This window comes from Poromitra crassiceps (genome assembly GCF_964638095.1).
Source record: "Poromitra crassiceps genome assembly, chromosome: 16".
Taxonomy (NCBI): domain Eukaryota; kingdom Metazoa; phylum Chordata; class Actinopteri; order Beryciformes; family Melamphaidae; genus Poromitra; species Poromitra crassiceps.
This window is the reverse complement of record NC_139645.1, coordinates 24,647,728-24,652,727: the sequence shown is the minus strand read 5'-3', so window position 1 is coordinate 24,652,727 and position 5,000 is coordinate 24,647,728. Positions and strand designations below refer to the sequence as shown.

Sequence of the window (5,000 nt, the reverse complement as noted above, 5' to 3'; positions counted from 1 at the left end):
CCCTCAGTCTCTCTCCCTCCCTCTGCTCCTCAACCTCTCTCTCTCCCTCAGTCTCTCTCCCTCCCTCTGCTCCTCTCGCTCTCCTCTCTCTCCCTCAGTCTCTCTACCTCCCTCTGCTCCTCTCCCTCTCCTCCTCTCTCACCTCAGTCTCTCTCCCTCAGTCTCTCCTCCCTCTGCTCCTCTCCCTCTCCTCCTCTCTCCTCAGTCTCCCTCCCTCCCTCTGCTCCTCTCCCTCTCCTCCTCTCTCCCTCAGTCTCTCCCTCCCTCTGCTCCTCTCCCTCTCCTCCTCTCTCCCTCAGTCTCCCTCCCTCCCTCTGCTCCTCTCGCTCTCCTCTCTCTCCCTCAGTCTCTCTCTCTCCCTCTCCTCCTCTCTCCTCAGATCTCTCTCTCTCCCTCTCCTCCTCTCTCCCTCAGTCTCTCTCCCTCCCTCTGCTCCTCAACCTCTCTCTCTCCCTCAGTCTCTCTCCCTCCCTCTCTCCTCTCTCTCCCTCAGTCTCTCAAATTCAAATTCGCTTTATTGGCATGAATGTCTCAAGTACAATATTGCCAAAGCATAAAGAATTGATAAAACAAAATAGGGCTGCACGATATTGGAAAAAACTGACATTGCGATATTCCCCGCCCCTGCGATATGAAAAAATACAGATTTTCACCAGATTACCAGAATAGCTCTATTTTAAAGAAAATAATACTTCTAGAATGATTTTGTAGAGGAGTCCATCTGATTTAGGAGGGAAATTAGGTATTTTAATGTTTCTCAACCACTGGCTGTGACCTACTGGTAGGCCTCAGAGCGTCATCTATCAGGGTTCATACACATTTTGACCAATGGATTTTCATGACTTAGGCTACATACATGAAAAAGTGAGTGAGTTATGACATTCTACTTAAAATATCACTAGCCTATACTTCACTTAGTGTAATGCAGCCTTTAACCAGGAAAGACAACATGTATGCTGCATCACCATATTACCATATTCAACATCTAAGACCATATAGTCTCATATCACAATATTGATATACAATTGATATATTGCCCACCCCTAATATTGAGTGCCAGAATCTACTCCCAATGATGCTATTTGCAGAAAAACATTAGATTAAATTGATTATAATCACTGCTTTCAACTTCTTTCGTTCTTCTAACGTTTCAATAAATCAACAATGAAACACCCCTGCCACTTTACACACTTGGTCTGACCCCCCGGAAACCCCCTCCAAAAACTACCAAGTGGTACACTCCGCATTTGGGGAGTTCCGGTTTTTGAGCGCAAGGCTGGCAGTACAGAGAGACGAGGATTCACATGCAGCCGACCGGTGACAAACAATTAATTCGTGAAAAGTAATACATATACATTTAATTGCCCAGATATGTCTCTTGTCTTTTTATTTTCACTGACATGTTTTGTGTAAATGAGTCGCTATGTCTATGATTAAAGGCCGGGTTTACCGTGGGGAACATGAATATATATTAATTCTTAAAAAATCTTAAATTTCGAATCCGTTGAAATTTTTGAAATTGCTTGTTCACAGCCAGAGAAAAAAATAAATGAAAAAAAAAAAAAAAAAAAAAAAAAAAAAAATGGGCCAGGTGACGCGTTTCGACGCGAAACGCGTCACCTGCCCAATTTTTTTTTTTTTTTTTTTTTTTTTTTTTTTCATTTATTTTTTCTCTGGCTGTGAACAAGCAATTTTCAAAAATTTCAACGGATTCGAAATTTAAGATTTTTTAAGAATTAATATATATCATGTTCCCCACGGTAAACCCGGCCTTTAACTCTACCGTAACGTTACTGCTATCATGTGATGAAACATCAGAGACTGAAGGGGAGAGAGAGCTGCAGTGATAACACGGACAACTTCGTTTTCAGTAATCATTTCAGCCTTCGTGTCATTAGAAGTTGCGGTCTTGCTTCTGGTGTTTCAAGAGTAAATATCTCCACTCCACGGACATGTTGAGTTACAGCAGCCAGCCTGCTGTATACTAGTGCGCTGCAAGCTGTGGACAAGTCCGCCTCCGCAATCACATCGTTTACAGACGGGCTACTGTCAGCACGCAACATAAGCAAAAATTATTCAATTGAGCTCTCTGTGCATGTTTGTTGTGTTGAAGCTAAGCACTAAATGAGTGAGTACAGTAGTGGGGCGTCTCTCTCCTTTGAGAGAACCTCATTTCACTCAGTAGGCTACCCTAAAGTGAGAGTTTATCAAGCAACATGACGAGTTAATTTGCTTTTGACATCGCACGTCCTGCCATGTGACTATCGCGCATGCGAACATTGCGATGACGATGTGTAAACGATATATCGTGCAGCCCTAAAACAAAATAACATTAATAAAAAACAATTGATTACAGTTACAATACATACAGGAGTCACATGTCAACAGATCATATTAATTCATTGTTTTTCCCTCTAATGTCATGGCAGAGTGTTAGCCTACATATTGTGCAGCTAAGTCTGTCAATTGTGGTTCTTCACCTAAACAGTTTCATCAGTTCATCACATGTTTTTCCCTGATATGACGAATCTGCTGCTCTGAGCTGCTGCAGGAAGGCCTCTCTGACAGCAGGGGGCAGTCTGCTGACTGCTGCTCTGACCTGCTGCAGGAAGGCCTCTCTGACAGCAGGGGGCAGTCTGCTGACTGCTGCTCTGAGCTGCTGCAGGAAGGCCTCTCTAACAGCAGGGGGCAGTCTGCTGACTGCTGCTCTGACCTGCTGCAGGAAGGCCTCTCTGACAGCAGGGGGCAGTCTGCTGACTGCTGCTCTGACCTGCTGCAGGAAGGCCTCTCTGACAGCAGGGGGCAGTCTGCTGACTGCTGCTCTGAGCTGCTGCAGGAAGACCTCTCTGACAGCAGGGGGCAGTCTGCTGACTGCTGCTCTGAGCTGCTGCAGGAAGGCCTCTCTGACAGCAGGGGGCAGGAGAGGAGAAAATGGACCTCACTTTCTATTTCCCCTGAAGAACACTGTTTACACACTCTCAGTTCTCTGGGCCTCCATTGCTTCTTATGAGGCAATGGAGGGAGGCTGTCAGGCTCGGAGGCGCGCGCCATTATCGTTATAAATGTAAATAATATTCCTGGAATGCGTGTTTTAAACGAGCCAGTTACATTTCTTTGCATTCTTAGACATTACAGTTTGATTTAGTTTGCATACTTGCTCAAGTTAGTAGTTAGTTTATGGGCTAGAAACTCTGCCAGATGACAGGCACTAGGCGCCATTTCCCCTTCATTTGGAAGAGAAAATGATCCTGAAATGAAGATTTGATTGACAGCTGCATGTCATGATATGATTGGTTGAAATGGGGTAGACATTTGATAGTACTAGGTGACGTCAGCAAACTGTGAATTACTGTTATCAATGAAATCTTGAAAAACGAACTTTTGATGTGAAAAAGTGTGAAAAACTAAAGAAATTAGATTTGTGTGATTTTTTTGGCATACATTATTAAATAGGTGCACTGCATACCCAGGTATTTGAACTAAAAGAAAAGAAAAGTCATTCTTGGGTTCAGCTCGACTTTAAGGATCTCTTAAGGATCTGTTTCTGTGGGTGTTGTGTCCCATGAGGTGTGTCTCTGGTTCATTGGTTAACTCTCTTCCTCCCTCTCCTCCTCTCCCTCTCCTCTCTCTCCCTCCTCTCCTCTCCTCTCCTCTCTCTCCCTCAGTCTCTCTCCCTCTCCTCTCTCTCCCTCAGTCTCTCTCCCTCTCCTCACTCTCCCTCTCCTCTCTCTCCCTCTCCTCTCTCTCTCTCCCTCTCCTCCTCTCCCTCTCTCTCTCCCCAGTTTCTCCCCCTCTCTCTCTCCCTCATCTCTCCCTCTCTCTCCAACACAATTCAATTCAAAGAGGCTTTATTAGCATGACCATAGTGAGTTACAGTATAAAGCACATAGTACATGTTAGTACAGACAGAGGGAGAACAAAACAAAAACAGTTTGTAACATACACAACAGAAACATGATGTTACTGTAACAAAATACAGGTAGTTCCAACAACAACCGTGTCAACAATATTTTGTATTGAAATATATACAGATATATACTGTATATGGGGCGCGGCTGTAGCTCAGGAGGTAGAGCGGGTCGTCCACTAATCGCTTTGGATAAAAGAGGTCGGTGGTTCGATTCCCGGCTCCTCCAGTCTGCATGTGAAGTGTCCTTGGCAAGATACTGAACCCCACATTGTTCTCGTTGGTGTGGCAGCACCCTGCGTGGTAACCTGCCGCCATCGGTGTGTGAATGGGTGAATGTACCTATTGACTGTAAAGCACTTTGGATAAAAGCGCTATATAAATGCAGGCCATTTACCATTTACCATTTACTATTTACATATTGATTGTGCTTGAAATAGAGAGAGGGAAGGTGCGGTGTGTGTGTGGGGGTGATGTGTTTTTCTGGAGAGGTGTGTGTGTCTGTGTGTGTCTGTGTTTCTGTGTGTGTGTGTGTGTGTGTGTGTGTGTGTGTGTGTGTGTGTGTGTGTGTCGCTCTCTCTCTCCCTCTCCCTCTCTCTCTTCTCCCTTAGTCTCTCTCTCTCCCTCTCCTCCTCTCTCCCTCTCCCTCCTCTCTCTCCCTCAGTCTCTCTCTCTCCCTCTCCTCTGCCTCCCTCTCTCTCCCTCAGTCTCTCTCCCTCCTCTCCTCTCTTTCCCCCCTCTCCTCTCTCACCCTCCCTCTCCTCTCTCTCCCTTAGTCTCTCTCTCTCCCTCTCCTCCTCTCTCCCTCTCCCTCCCTCTCTCTCCCTCAGTCTCTCTCTCTCCCTCTCCTCTCCCTCCCTCTCTCTCCCTCAGTCTCTCTCCTCCCTTTCCTCTCTTTCCCCCCTCTCCTCTCTCACCCTCCCTCTCCTCTCTCTCCCTCCCTCTCCTCTCTCCCCCTCCTCTCTCTCCCTCTCGTCTCTCTCCTCAGTCTCTCGCCCTCCCTCTCATCTCCCTCCCTCCTCCCTCTCTCTCTCTCTCCCCCTCCTCTCTCTCCCTCAGTCTCTCTCCCTCTCTCTCTCTCTCCCTCTCCTCT

General features: G+C 46.3%; 1 protein-coding gene across 1 annotated transcript in view; it reads left to right on the top strand.

Moving 5' to 3' along the window:
- LOC310791542 (NACHT, LRR and PYD domains-containing protein 3-like) overlaps positions 1–5,000 on the top strand; it is a gene marked incomplete at its 3' end in the record, with an annotated part of 520,630 nt that overhangs the window by 510,213 nt on the left and 5,417 nt on the right. The window lies entirely within an intron of this gene.